Genomic DNA, 15,380 nt, shown 5'->3' on the forward strand with positions numbered 1-15,380 from the left:
ATAATAATTTTATTATATATTTAAAAAGAATAGCAAGTTGTACATAATAGATTTTCAATTTCATGTCCAGTCATCTTTTTTTAATTATACTGTGTTATGGAAATCCTTGTTTTACTCCATAAATGAAAAATTAATTTTAAAATAAAAAAAAGAAAGAGCAAAATAAGATTAATACATGAATCTAGTTTGCCTGGAGTGTAGACTGAGAAAAGAGGGGCTAGAAAGGTAAAATTCAGCCATACTGTGATGGGCCTTGTGCCAGGCTTTAGAATTTTAAGCAATGGAGTAATGCGTTTAGTCTTCACTAGGAGAATGATTTTGACTGCTAGCAGGAAGAACAGATTATAGAAGCAGACACCAGTTCAAGAAGCTCCTCAAGCAATATGAGCGAGAGTGCTGAAAGCTTGAATTTGGGTAGTAGAGTAAATGGAGACAAAGGGAAAATATTTCTAAGGTAGATTCATTAGTACTTGACAATTGGGTATGGGATATGAGAAAAAGGGAAGAGTCAGGAGTGAATTCTAGTTTGAGAATCTGAGCAAGGGATAAAGGTGGTAACTTCAACAGAAATAGAAGTGGTGGGAAGAAAAGTGAGTTTTGTGAAGGGGACAAGTTGATTGATGGACATGTGGTAGGGTATTTCTGAGCCAGCAAGATATAAATGTCTAGCAGGTAGCTGGAAACCCATGACTAGAAAACTCTGGAGAGCAGAAGAATAGCTTAATGAGTAGAGGTTTAGACTCAGGATGACCTGGGTCTGAATCTCACCTGAGACATTATTAGCTGTGTAACTCTGGGCAAATCACTTTCCCTATATGAGGTTCAATTTCTTCATCTAAGTGGGGATAATAATAGCACTTAAACTGACAAAATTTGCTGGAAGGATCAAATAAGATAATGCATGTAAAGAACTTTGTAAAACTTAAAACCTATATAAAGGTGAACTATTATTATTGAAACTATAGGTTTAGTAGTTATTGGCATAGAGGTTATAATCGAAGCCATGGGTGTGAATGAGATTAACAAGAGAGAAAATTTGAGAATAGGGCTGATGTCATAGTTTTGGGGGACACCTAAATTTATGACTGGGCAAAAGATGAAGTGACCTTGAAAGGAGTAAGAAAAAGAAGAAATCAAGAGAAAAAAATGTCAAGAAGGAGATATACAACTATCAGAGGAAGTAAAATTAGAGAGATGGAGGAATAAGAAGTCATTGGATTTGGAAGTTAGGGTATAAATGATGGAAGGAGGTAGAGGAGTAACTGAATGGTGCAGCAAGTGCCAGCAGTGAATTTATTCTACCTTTTCTGGGTTAGTTGTGAATAGGAAGCAGGATATGTCATAGTTTCAGGGAGAAAGAAGGATTAAAGGAAGAGTTTGTTTATTTGGTTGGCTTGTGTTTGTTTTAATATCTGAACCACTCCTGGGGTTAATACAGAGGGAGGTGGCATAAGGGAAGAGTTGGAAGGTGAGAGAGAAGCAGAGACAAAGAGAAGAGGGGAGACTAAGAGAAACACACAGAGGGAGGAATATGGACAAAGACACCAAGGAAGAGAATGAGAGAGTATAAGATTGCAATCCCCCAACATATTCCTGTTCCTTTCCTCACTAAGAGTGAAATGACTTCAATTTCCAGATGTTAAAAACTCCACCTACTGTTCATGGTCCATTTCAAGTGCTACCATTTCCATGGAGTCTTTCTTGATTCTATGAGCAGGAAGTGTTCTGGGACTCTTTAAACCTCATAGAGCACTTTGTGGGTACCTCTTGTGTATTTATATTCTATTAAGTATTGTATTTATTTGTGTTCTTGACAGATTCCCTTACAAAATTGTAGAGACCAAGGAAACAAATCTTATCTGTGGAGCAGTGCTTTGTACATGAAGAATATTCATTATTTTTTTAAAAATCCTGAATGAATGAATGTTGTTACTTTGTGAGAGATGATGGTTGATCACTTGGAAGATAAAACCAGGTTTTTAGGACAGCTTTATCAATTGATATTTAATATTCAGAGTCGTTGGGGCAACTTGGTGGTGCAGTGGATAGAGGACTTGGAATCAGGAAGACTTTCTTTCTGGGTTCAAATCTGGCCTCAGACACTTAGTAACTGTGTGACCCTTGTCAAGTCACTTAACCCTGTTTGCCTCTTCTGTCAAATGAGCTGGAGAAGGAAATGGCGCACTACTCTGATATCTTTGCTAAGAAAATCCCGCAATGGGGTCACAAAGAGTCATTCACAACTGAATTGACTGAACGAAGCATGCAGTCTTATCTTTCTCAGTTGTTGAACTAAGACTTTCCTATCCCTTCTGGCATCACAGGAAGATTGTTATACCTCCTTCAGGAATAAAGTCAAAACCTTGGTTTTAGGAAAACATCTTCCCCAGAAATGCTTTGGAATTCCAGGCAATGCCAAAAATAAACAAATAGTTAAATAAAAATCCTGTTACCAGCTGTGTGCAGTATTCCCAAAATACCATTTTTTGGCATAAAGTTGATTCCACCCCCCCCCCCCAACACAGTACATTCAAACTTCACATCAAATTTTCCTTTTGGCTTTATGTTTATTTGTTTATTAGCTTTATCATTGTTATGATTATAGTCTAAGTAAGCTTAAGTAAAGAAAGAGTATCACAGTATCCCATTCACTATGGGTGATAATATCCACTGGCTAAAAATGTACCAATTAAAATAAATGAAAAAAATCATCCACCAGAAATGACACTTTTATCCTATGCCTTCTTGAAACCTAAAATTTGAAAAGACCAATGTTTTCCCTTCCATTTATATCTTTAGAGATGGTAAATTTTTAGCTTTCAGCTTCCTCCCCCTTACTCCCATGTCAAAAGATAATATAGCTATGTCTTTTCCCCTCCTTCTACCCCTTTTTGGTAAACCAGTTGAGTCAGAGCAGTGCATAGGTAAATACATTGGTTTAAAGTGCATTACTAAAGGTAGCAGGATTGATACTGGGCAACCTCATTGACAAAGTATTAATAGTATGATGAGTTTTTTAAGTATTGTTGATTTTATTATGGAAATTATTGATGTTATCTGAAGAAAGATTTATTCCAGAGTCTGTACATTGTGTATAGAGAAAAATAAATAAATTAGAGGTATTATATAATTTAGAGATTGTCTGTTTCTTATAGCATGTTAGTAACCACTCCCTCCAATTAAATAAAAAGGTAGAGGATTATAATAAAAAGCAGGCATATATTTTGAAAATTAATTAAGAGGTTAATTAAATTTAAAATTAAAAAGCTAATTAGGTAATGTTAATTACTCTTCATTGAATAGTAATCACTACTTACTAATGACTTTAGTAGTCTTTGTTTTGCCCTCTTATGGAAAAGCAGTTACGATATATTAAAGAGATGAGTTGGGCTCAAGTCTAAGTGATTTATCACTACCGTGTTTCCCTGATAATAAGACCTATCCCAAAAATAAGCCCTCCCCTTAATGTGTAAGATTCCTCAAAAATAAGCCCTATTGAGATTGCTACTGTAGTGAAGGTGATCCCTTGCACTACATGCTACATTATGGTACCCTCTGTATGTACCGTGCCCCCCCGTGAAACGCACGCCACGCTCCGAGCTGCATCCAATCAGAGCTGCAGCAGTGAGCGCGTCATCCTGTTCTTCCCCAGTGATTTGCTTGCTGGCGCCATTGAGAGCAGTGCCGCAGAGGAGAGCTGAGGCAGGACAACATAAGCCCTCCCCTGAAAATAAGCCCTCTGGTGTTTTTCTTTCCAAAAAATTAATAAGACAGTGTCTTATTATCGGGGAAACACGGTAGCTGCATAACTGAGCATCAGTTTTATTCATCTGTAAAGTAGGAATAATAACCTTTCTCACAGTTTGATATAAAGATCAGATTAGATAATGTAACTGTGCATTTTGTAAAACCCTCTTCCCAGGTCTTTCTGAAACTACCCTCTTCATCATTTTTTGCAGTATAATAGTATTCCATTACAATTGTATATTACACATTGTTCAGCCAGTTCCCAATTTATGGGTACCCTGTTGATTTCCATTTTTTTGCTACCACAAAAATAAGCCAGTTCAACATGAGGGCATTCATGTGTTCCTTACAGGAGCTGGCCACTCTCATGGATAATGTCTTACACAAAGTTCAAATAGAAAAGTAATTCCCTATAGATGGTGAGGGCTTTCAGGTACTGTTATTAGCAGATGAAATTTGTACTGATTGCATTGAGCCCTGGAACTAAACAGCACAGGGTCTTCAAAGCCTCTCAAAAGAGATTGGTCTAGTAATCTATGTGAGAAACGCCAAGTGGCTGAAGCTTGCATGTTGACCAGGCTGTACTATATGTAGTTGAACAGATAGTCGATTGAATGTTAGTCCATTTTGTTTACATAAATTTGATAGGCACAAGGACCCATGGAGTAGAGTGCCAAAAGATTGATATCCTCCTAGCCATTGTCTCTGGTGGTCTTCTTAAGTGGCAGGAGCGTCATGGAGGAAAATGACAGTGCTCTCTGCACAGTAAGTGCTTAAGAAATGGGTAATGAGAAACAAAAGACCTGAAATTTGTGATTAGTCTTCATGCCTTGATTTGTCTTTTAACTTTAACTACTTGTATTTCATTGATGTTTTGTTCCCCTTCTTCCTTGTCTCCCATCCGCTCCCATCATATTGTCAGATGCTCTCCTGATGAAGTTACTGATAAGGAGTGAAATTACTCAAAACCAGACAGGAAAATTATGGAGAAAAGTAGTTTGAGGATTTATGTAGATAAAATTCAACCATATGATAATCAAGCATTAGCTTGTCTTCTTTTTCTAAGAAAGTTATTATGCTTACTATTTCTGTTGTAAGTGCCTTTTCACTCAGGTCCCAGGTATTGTAAAAATATTGAGATGACACATAGCTTGTTCTAAACAGGCGCAGTGAGGATTGCAAACTAAACATGGTGATTAAAGAAGATAATAGACCACAGGTATTATAAATGCTGAGTTTGTTTGGATGGTGAGCTCTAACATTGTGAAATTATAGAAACTTGATGAATTACACAGTTTAACATTTAGTACCATTAAAAAATATATTTTGTACTATTTTTAAAACCCAGCAACTTTACAACTTTATTTCTCTCTTTTATTGCTCATAAAAGAGAATTGGGGATAGGGATGCCTCTTGGTTGCTTTGCTAGAAACTTGAAAGAAATGCTTGTTCATTCAACAAGCATTTATTAAGGAACTACTGTGTGCCTACCACTACTATTGGTGTTACAGAGATGAAAACAAAATAATCAATTCCCTCGAGAATATTACTAATCTTGGGCATTTCCTTAGTGTCCTTCCACATGCTTAGACTTCTCTCCCTCTTCATTTCTGCCTCCTGGCTTCCTGTCTTCTTTTAAGTGTCAGCTAAAGTCCCACCTTCTGCAAGAAGCCTTTCCCAATCATCCATAATCATAGTGCTTTCCCTCGGAGGTTACCTCCAATTTATCTTGTCTATGTTTTGCTTGTACATAGTTGTTTTCATGTTGTCTCACCCATTGGACTATGAGCCTCCTTAAAACCCAGTTCTGTCTTCTCTTTTTCTGTATCACTAGCATTTAGCGCAGTGCCTAGAATACAGTAGGTACTTAATAATGCTTGCTGACTTGATCCTGTTTTAGGATAAAACTGTGGGTATGCAGAAAATTAAATACAAAATGTATACAAAATAATTTCTAGGAGGGAGTATTGGCAACTGAAATGATCAGGGTAGACTCCCTAGAGGAGGTAGCCCTTAGACTTAGCTTTAATGGAAGCCAGGGGTTTTTAAGAGGTAGAATGAAAACGTGAAAGTATTTGCAGATCCTATACTTGATTGTATACTGTCATGGGGGAGGGGAAGGAAGGGGAGAAAATTTGAAACTCAAGAAATTATGGAACTGAATATTGTAAACTAAAAGTAAACAAACAAATTAATAAAGACTAAAACATTTTTTAAAAAAGTCCTTCTGGGCTGTTAGGAGCATTAGGTTTGGAGTAGGGGATTAGGACATTTGTAATATCAACAAGGAAATCCCCAAATTACATAGAGTTCCCAAATTAGGCCTCCCTAGGGAATCATAGAAACAAACAAAAAGCTAGTTGTTGGTGATCTCCTTAATACTTTGAACAGGGATGTATGTCCAGGATCCCCATGAGAGATATCAAGTCTTTGAGCACAACTGCATTGCATTTGTTTGCTCCTGTCCGTTGATTTCTATGAACCTAGATACTGATCCACATACGTATTTTTTGTGTATGCAGGCCTGTCTATAAAAGTTCAACTCAGTCTCCTTTGCCCTTCACAATTAAATAAATATCCATAGTTACATTAAAAAAAAAGAGGTAGGGTGAATACATTCCAAGTATATTGACACATGGGGGTGACTGCATTTGGGGTGAAACATAAATTATATGAGAGAGTAATGTCCAAAAAAAGCCTGGAAAGGTAACTTAGAGCCAGATTGTAAGGGACTTTCAAGTCAAAAGAGAGGTTTATTATAGAATCAGGGGGGAGATTTTGGATAATATATGAAAGTTAAAGGGGAAAACAAATGGCTCTTAGTACCTGAATTCTTTCATGTTTAAAAACAGATTGCTATTGATAATTTTCTTCTTATTCTTTCTTTTCTTTCAGATTGTGAAGATTCATAATCTCTTATCAACATGTGCTTTTAATTAGTCAAATGAAACAAGTTTCTTATGAATGAAAGTTATTATACGTTTTAAGCACTGTAATTCTTGTCATTTGTGGATTTTTTTTTTAAATGTACAATTAGTGGGACACCATCAGGTCTATGGCTGTGATACTGAGGCTAAAGATAATAGTGACTGGAAGTTCTTAAAAACTATTCATATTTAAGCTTCATCCTTTGCTTAATGGCACCTAGCCCTGTTAAAGTTGCCATTTGCTCTAAGTACTCAAAAAGTACCTCAGTTTTTGTTCACAGTTCCATTTTGGACCAATAGCATCAGTTCCCAGCTGAACTGCTTGTGGCTATTTTTTTTTGACTGTGTCTTTTTGTTACACTCATAAAACTAAACCAGAGTCATACACACCCCATCTTAGAACCCTAGCACACTCCAGTTGTTCACTGTAGCTTAAGTTCTTCCTTGTCTTTTTTCTTTTTTTAATAACTGGGATCTTTTTATATTGATCAGTATGTGATTCCTTGAGAGATGGTAGGAAATATATTTAAATTTATTTCAAACAAGGTAGAGTAATAGAAAAAAGCAAAATGAACTGAGAATACCACCCCAACCAGCTTTTCCCAGACTGGCTAAATAACTCTGTTAAAGGTGGAGAAAAATATTTGTGGGAAATTTTTATTATGCAAATTAAGTAACTTTCAGTTTAAGGTTATTTTTTCTTCTTTCTCTATTGACTCCACCTGCTGGTCAAGTATATAACTACCAGCTGAAGAAAGAGATTTGGACTCTATCCCTCTAAGAAAATAAAATTGTAGAAGTTGGGCACTGGGGATGGACAACCTCTCCCTTTAGTCTTTAGTTAACTTTGAAATGAAAATGTGAACAAAGCAGAGGCAACACATCTGAGAGGCTGTACTACCTTATTTTTTCTCTCCATGTTTGTGCTTTGTTTTTATTACACATAATTAACCATGGCAGCTAAAGCTTAAATTGTATAGAAAGTTGTCTTTTAAATTATATGAGCAATTCTATATAAGACACCTTGGAAAGAGAAGAAAAAATCTAGTAATGTACTTTTGAGCCCTCTGCATGAGAAATCAGTAGGTTGACAAAAATGAACATTTATCTTAAAAGGCCAATAATTTTATTATTTTATTTTAGGAGTTTGCTTTAAAATATTATTTTGAATTGCTTAGATAAATAATGCCAGATTGTCATTGTGTATCTATTAGGGCCAATGGATTTCTAATCCCTCTGATTATAACATGAACAGAATAAGAGTAAGAATTATGTGATAGCTAAACTTTGTATCTTCCTTAGTACCTAGCACAGTGCTTTTACACAATAGATACATAATAAATGTTTGTTGAATGAATGATATTAAACTACTACTTTTCCAGTCCAAAGATCATGGGCTGGAGCTGTCAGTAAACTCTTATAGCAAAGTCCATTATGCTGCTGTGGAATATAAAATTTACTTACCTTTCTCATAGGAGAACTAGACAGGGCTGGTCTTGGAGTCAGGAAGACCTGGATTTAAGTCTTACCTCTGACACAGACTGACCGTGTGACATTGGTCAAGTAACTTAATCTCTCAGTACTTTGCTCAACTCACTAAGACTACTAAGTATTAGAACAGGTGACCTGTTCTTTAGTAGAGGGACTTTGCACCTTTTTTACTCTCTACAACAGTAAAATAAGGGAGAGTGGGGAAAATAATACCACCAGGGCACAGAGTAACTTTCTTTTCTGTGCCCTTCAATGCCTGTATGTAGCATGAAGGTCATCTGGGTCCCCACTTCTCCAGTGTCACATTCTGTTATAGTGACATAGGTTTGACACGTGCAGATCCTCTAGTGACAAGGACAGAATTTGAAGTGGGTTTTCCTTCAGTCAGAAAAATGGCACCAAGTAAACAGGGAGGATGTGCACATTTCCTGCATTAAGCTGACATGAACTCTGTATCCATTTGAAACTTCAAGAGGGAACTCTGAAAGGTGAAATGTAATTATCTGAGTTGGAATATAGCCAAAACATCAGGGCTAACCTCCCTTCCTTTTCAGTGCGGTTGTTTCTTTGAGTCTGTGTAAATAGTCATCTGTCAGAATCTGGATTGCCAAGGACATCCTTGTTAACAGTCCTGTAGTCTACTGACGTGGGCCAGCAGGTACACTCAAGTCTCCTGTAGGGTTCGTGCCCCACAAACTAGAGCTCAGAAATCTATGTTTGCATTCTTTCCTCCTGGTTGTGTGGTTAATTCGGAAAGCCTCAGATTTTACTTTCAAATTCAGCAGCAGCTAAAAATGAACTCTGCATTTGTCTGCATTTCAGGAGCCAGAAGTATGCATCCCAAACAAAAGGCCAATTTCAATTGGGCTTATTTTCTTTCTTTCTTTTCATTCCTTTATTTCTGTGTGTTTGAAATTCAAGGGCTGTTCTGTTTTGTAATGCAGTTTTTTAAAAGGCTAAAGCTGATGCCTATTATAGAAAGCAAGTGATGGTTTTATATACCAAGCCCCAGCACTTTGGGTTTTGGTACCTTGGAAGGTTTCTTTCCCTAACCCCCCCCCCAAGACTTCATTAAACTTCTTAAGAAACTTTATATTGCACTTGTGCTATACAGCATAAGCTAACATTGGCAACATGGTTAAGGCATATTTCAGAAAGAGAATTTATTTTAGCCAACAGTATTATAATTTTGTGGTGATTGAAAGTAAAGCTCTGAAATGTAGACTATATCCTGATGTCAAAAATGCTGGAGAGCCTTGTATCTAAAATGAGCTCATTCTGCCTCTTTAGAACCAAAGGCTTGAAGAATTTCCATTTCAAATACTGCTAATAATTACTGATGGAATAAATCAATAAGAATTCAGTAAGCACCTACTATTTGCCAGATATTTTGCTAAATGTAAGACAGAAGAAGAAAAAAAAACAGTTGCTGCCCTCAAGGAGTTTATATTTGATTGGAGGAGACAACTTGTACATATGTAAGTCTATTCAGAATTCAGAAAAGTCTAGTAGATATAATATAGATACATAAATGCAGCATTGCTAGTAGGGGAAGTACCTGCAGGTAGGGATAGGCAATCACAGTTGGGAGTATCAGGAAAGGCTTCCTGAAAAGGAGAGGATTTTTGGTATGTTAAAATCAAGGATCTATTTAGACCCATTCTCCAATGTTCCTTTGGTTCCTTCCTTGTAAAAGGAGTGTCAGTTATAGTTATAGCAGTTATTAGTTTACAGCAACTCAGTTGCTTTGTTGAAGAATAGCACATGTTTATATTATACAATGTTGAGGATTTGCAAAGTACTCTTCTTACAACAACCTTGGGATGTGGATAGCATTTTATTAATACAATACTGTAGCTAAGAAAATGGAGTCTATGGGTTTCAGTGATTTACCCAGGGTGACACTTTGATAGCTGATATCAGAATCCAGGTCTTCTTGCTTCAAGGCCAATAATATCACTACCATAGAGTGATGTCACCTAGATGCTGCAGTGGATAGAATGCCAAGACAGGAGTCAGGACGACTTATCTTCCTGAGTCCCAATCTGACTCCAGACACTTACTGACTATGGGACTCTGGGCAAGTCACTTAACACTGTTTGCCTCAGTTTCCACATCTGTAAAATGAGCTGGAGAAGAAAATGGCAAACTACTCCAAGAAAAGCCCAAATGGGGTCACGAAAAGTCAGACTGAACACCAACAACTATACAGCTATCCCTAATTGTATCTCTGCAAAAGGAATTAGAGTGCTTTGAGCATTCTGATACTCTGCTCCCATCTGGCTGCCCTTATCCTTACTGAAGCAAGCTGAGGATTAAGGTAGGGGGAAGGCTCCTGAGTAATGAATTCACTAATTACTTAATTTTTTTAAAATTTCATTAATTACTTCTTAAATTTCTAGAATGGGGATGAGATCATGGGGTCTGTTGGAGCACTGGATATGTCTTTTACATGCTTTCCTCAATAATATTCACTTGTGTCCCCAAGGAGGGGTTTGGTTGGAGTAGATGACCTCTGAGGCCCCTGTCACCTTGAGCATGAGAATTCTATGAGTCAGTGATTTAAATTCATTTTTTTCTTCTGTTTTTCTCCTCTCCTCTTTTTTGATCCCTTCCTCGATTCCAAATTCTGGGACTAAGGGGTTAAAATGTTAGTTTCTGTTTTCAAGATTGAGAGGGAGTTCTATTTTGGAAGCCAGAATGTTTGTAAAAATGTCAGATGCCTCTGCTACAGTGAGTCAAGACTTACACTGCTCTTAAAGATGTCTTTTTCATTAGTATGTCATTCAAGGAAATCCTGGTTTTTAAGGTCATGGAAACAATCCTTTGTGCTTATCCTTTTTTTCAAAACTAAAAATTCAAGGCATTTTTTGAGGCCTATTTTCTCTCTTAAAGCTTTTTTTTTTTTACAGTTCTGCTTTTTTAAATAATTGTAACTTTTAATTTTTTTTAGAGTTGTGCTTAATAGATATTGTATTTTTTTTACCTTTATCCTCACATGGATTATGAAAGAGAAAGTGGTTTCATATTCTATGCATCCATTAAAGTAACATTTTAGTAACTGGGAAGTTTGGAGAATCAGAAAACAAGATTGTCTACAAATGAGCTCCTTTTTTTGGTGTAAGGGGTGGGCGAGCATATGCTGAAAGGGATATCATTAGCTCATATTCTGTCCAACCTTATCTAGAATCCAAACTGTGTTATCTTTTGACAACATTTGCTATGTGAAGCTAAATAATTTTTAGGGTACATTTCTTTTTTGGGAGAGAAGGATGTGGGAATCAAATAAGCCTTTCATAGAATCACAGAATTGGAATTCTGTGTGGGAGGCAGCATGGTGTAAGGGAATGAAGACTATCTTCAAAGCCAGTGACTGCCACCAACCAGCTGTGTGACTTTTAGAATGTTACTTTGCATCCCTGGATCTTAATTTTTCTCCTCTTAAAAATGAGATAATAGGGGTGGCTAAGTGGTGCACTGAATAGCACCTGCCCTGGAGTCAGGAGGACCTGAGTTCAAATCTGGCCTCAGACACAACACAAAAAAAACTAGCCTTGTGACTTTGGGCAAGTCACAACCCCAATTGCTCTCCAAAAAGCAAAAAAAAAAAAATGCGGATAATAATTCTTAAACTGCCTACCTTACTGCAGTTCATGTGGAAAGTTTTTGCTTTTTAAACCTTCAGCCATTATCAAAATGCCAGCTTTTCTATCAGTCTAGAAAACATCTATGCAGGATGAGCAGCCTCCACTTACCTATCCCTAAAATTTGCTTTAATTTTTAGAGCAAGGAATTTAAGAATATTTTTTCTCAAAAGTACATAGTATTTTTGTCACTTTTCAACAAAAACAGCTGAGTACTGTAGTTTCTCTAATAATGGTAACTAGCATATACATAATGTTTTAAAGTTTGCAAAGCATTTTTACATGTGTTATCTCATTGGATCCTATCACTTTCCAACGTTTGGGTATTTTCAATGTAAAAGGAATTTCTTATACTTCTGTAGCTTGAACCCCAATGTCATATAGGATGCCTAAATTATAGTGATCTATAAACCTAAGAACATATAAGATTCATTATCTACCCAAATTGAAGCTGTTATCAAACCCATGGAAGGTTTGGAGGAAGATGGACATTTTGAAGGTGTACTGGCCAAGATAATTTGAAGAGGGAGATAACACTAATAAATTAGGGATAATAGGGAAGGCTTCACTCAGGAAGGTGATATCTGATTCAAGCCTTCAGGAAAGCTAAAGACTTTTAAGGGGCAGATGTAAGGAGGGAATGTATTCATGTCTTAGTGATAGCCTGTGCCAAAAGATAGTGCCTCCCAAAGCTGGCATTCCAAGTAGGTCACTATCACTAACATGTTGAAAGAATGAAAGAAAATTTGAAATAAGGTCAGACAAGTAGGACAGTCCAGATTGTAAAGGACTTTAACTGCCAATCAGAAACATTTATATTTTATCTTAGAGGCAATAGGGAGCCACTGAAGTTTCTTCAGGAGGGGAATCATGATCGCACTTGAGCTTTAGGAACAGAATTTTAGCAAAGATATGGAGAGGGGGACGATTAAGAATAGGGAGACCAATTAAAAGGCTATGGTACTGGTCCTGGTAAGAGGTGAGAGGTCATAAACTAGGGTGATAGTTGTTTAGGGGGAGAATATTATCCAGCTGACCTCAGGTAAGGCAGCATCAAAGTAGTTATAGCTCCATAAAACCAGATTTCATCCATTTCTACCAAAGTTTAATCAATGTGTAGTGTTTCAGTCTGGTCTTTACCAACATATTTTTATTAGCTGTTAGACAGAAATGAAATAATATTCTTGCCTATAGAATGACAGGAAGGCATTTCTATTACATGGTTTCTTTGTTTCACTCTTTAAGTGACTAGATGGTCGTTTGAGACAATTCATTAACTTCTATTTGCCTCACTTTCTTCAGGGGTGTTAGTGACACTAGAGAATTTATTAGGCTAGAGACCTTTGGAGTCCATGGACCCAGGTGCAAATTGAACCTTTGATTCTTACTACCTGTTTGAACTTGGGAAAAGTTGAGTAACATTCCTGGTCCTCAGTGTTCTCATCTGCAAAATGAAGGAGTTAAACTAAGTGGACTCTGAGGTCTAGTCCAGCTCTATATTTTTAATGCTGTGTCTCTATACAAGTGAAATCACAGGTCTTGATCATTAAGGATACTGGCACATTTTCCTTACCTTTTTAACAAAGGTGTATTGAAAATTATGGAATAATTTAATGGAATTCTTTGAAGTCCTTAATGTTGCTGCTAACTTATAATAAAACATGTGTGAATATGTTTGTGTATAATGTATATAAATTTATACACATACATACACCTTGTATCTTGAATTCTATGTAAATGCCATTCTGCCTATTTAAATCACAGGATTTAGAGCTGAAGTTTTCCTTGGAATTTGATAAACCTAGAGAGATGTGACTTGCCCCAAGGACAGTGAGCAACAAAAATTTTAACAGAATTAAAATCCAGGCCATTTGAGTTTCCAAATCTTCCACATCTTTCCACTCCATCATACATTCTCTATTTCCTGTTTGTCCATTAGGCTGTTTGTCTTACGAAGTTTACTTATCCTTAAATAGCATTCCCAATATGTGAGAATTAGTTAAGAACAAATTTAGCGTTTAATATCCTCTTTCCTTAGGTGAAGACTGTACAGAGATGCAAAATCATTACTACATTTTTTTTCTCTCTTTTATGGAATCTTTCCAGAATACATACAAGTCATGTGAAGAGAACAGGCAGAAGCAATTAGTGGGTAAAGCATGACAAGATAATGATTGTTCATTAGGCTGGATTTTAAAAGTATTGCATTCCTAATTTATGTTAATTTTTGCTTCAAAATCTTTTCTAGTTATTACTGCCCCATAAAAAAAGCACTTGTTGGATCAGAGCCTAGTTTTATTTTGTTTTGTTTTTTAGAAATTAAATTCACTCTTCTATTCCTGGGTATTAGCCACAGACTAAAAAAAAGACAACAGGAGAAATCAGAGATTGTTTATCAAGTCAGACCTAGAGTGCAGAATCGTAAAGGGCTTCTTATAAGAGTTGAAAATGAATCTCTTGCATCTGTCCTTCCCTTCACTTTCATAGAGTTCCCAACCTTGTTGAGGCTACTATCATCACCCCTGGACTATTGCACTGGCCTCCTAATTAGTTTCCCTCCCACTCTTCGCTCCACATACTCACTACCATAGCTCAGGCTATCATCACCCATCAACTGGACTGTCACAGAAGCCTCCTAATTGGTCTTTTTGCCTAATCTATTCTCTACACAGCTGCCAAAGTGATATTTAAGCATGGACCTAATCATGTCACTGCCTTGCTCAGTGAAATCTGGTGGATCCCTTTTACCTGTGGTGTCAAACTGCTGTGTTGGGCAATTAATGCACTTGGCCACATGACTTTAGCCACCTCTCTAACCTTATACATTATTCTCCTTCACATGTTCTACAAACCCCACAGACCTACCTCCATTGTATGTATAGCACATGATGTTCCATCTTCTGTCTTCAAGTCTGCCTTCCTGCCTTGAATGCCTTCCCTCCTTACTCACTGGCATAAAAACCTCATTTCCTTCAAAGGTGAACTCAGGTGCCACCTCTTACTTGAAACCTTTCTTTTTCCCTTCAGGTGCTGCTGCCTCCTCCATTCCTAAATTTATCTTATATCTTCTTTACGTATATTTTGTATATGTGTGCTTATGTTTTTTCCCAAGAGAACAGAAGCACCTTAAAGGTAAGGCAGTTTTTGCCTTTGTTTTTACAGGACCCTCTACTTGGTAGCTGCTTAATAAATGTTTGGTAATTAATTGGATGTTAAATACTTTTAACAACAAATCACACTTAGAATACTCTAAGGTTTACAGGTCCAGTTGTTCCCATTTTGGAGATGAACAAAGGACTCAGAGAGGGAAAAGGACTTGCTCTGTGCCACAAAACTTTTTAGGTGTTCAGAGTCAGAATTCAAACCCAGGTCTTCTGATAATCTCACACAATGTTCAGAGTCAGCTAGGTGATGCACTACTACTGGTAGAGCTCTGGGCCTGAAGTCAGGAAGAATTAAGTTCCAATCTAGCTTCATACACTTACAAGCTGTGTGAACCTGGGTAAGTAATTTCCGTCTGCCTCAGTTTCCTCTTTAGAAAATGAAGATAATAGTATATTCCTCCCAGGGT

At 36.9% G+C, this 15,380-nt stretch overlaps 1 protein-coding gene across 10 annotated transcripts in view; it reads left to right on the forward strand.

Moving 5' to 3' along the window:
- The window catches only part of ASAP1 (ArfGAP with SH3 domain, ankyrin repeat and PH domain 1), a 631,037-nt gene that overhangs the window by 378,143 nt on the left and 237,514 nt on the right, over positions 1 to 15,380 (forward strand). The window lies entirely within an intron of this gene.

The sequence above is a fragment of the Petaurus breviceps genome, unplaced genomic scaffold (assembly GCF_028583685.1).
Source record: "Petaurus breviceps papuanus isolate PSGF00001 unplaced genomic scaffold, PetGlider_PUasm1.0 98, whole genome shotgun sequence".
NCBI lineage: Eukaryota > Metazoa > Chordata > Mammalia > Diprotodontia > Petauridae > Petaurus > Petaurus breviceps.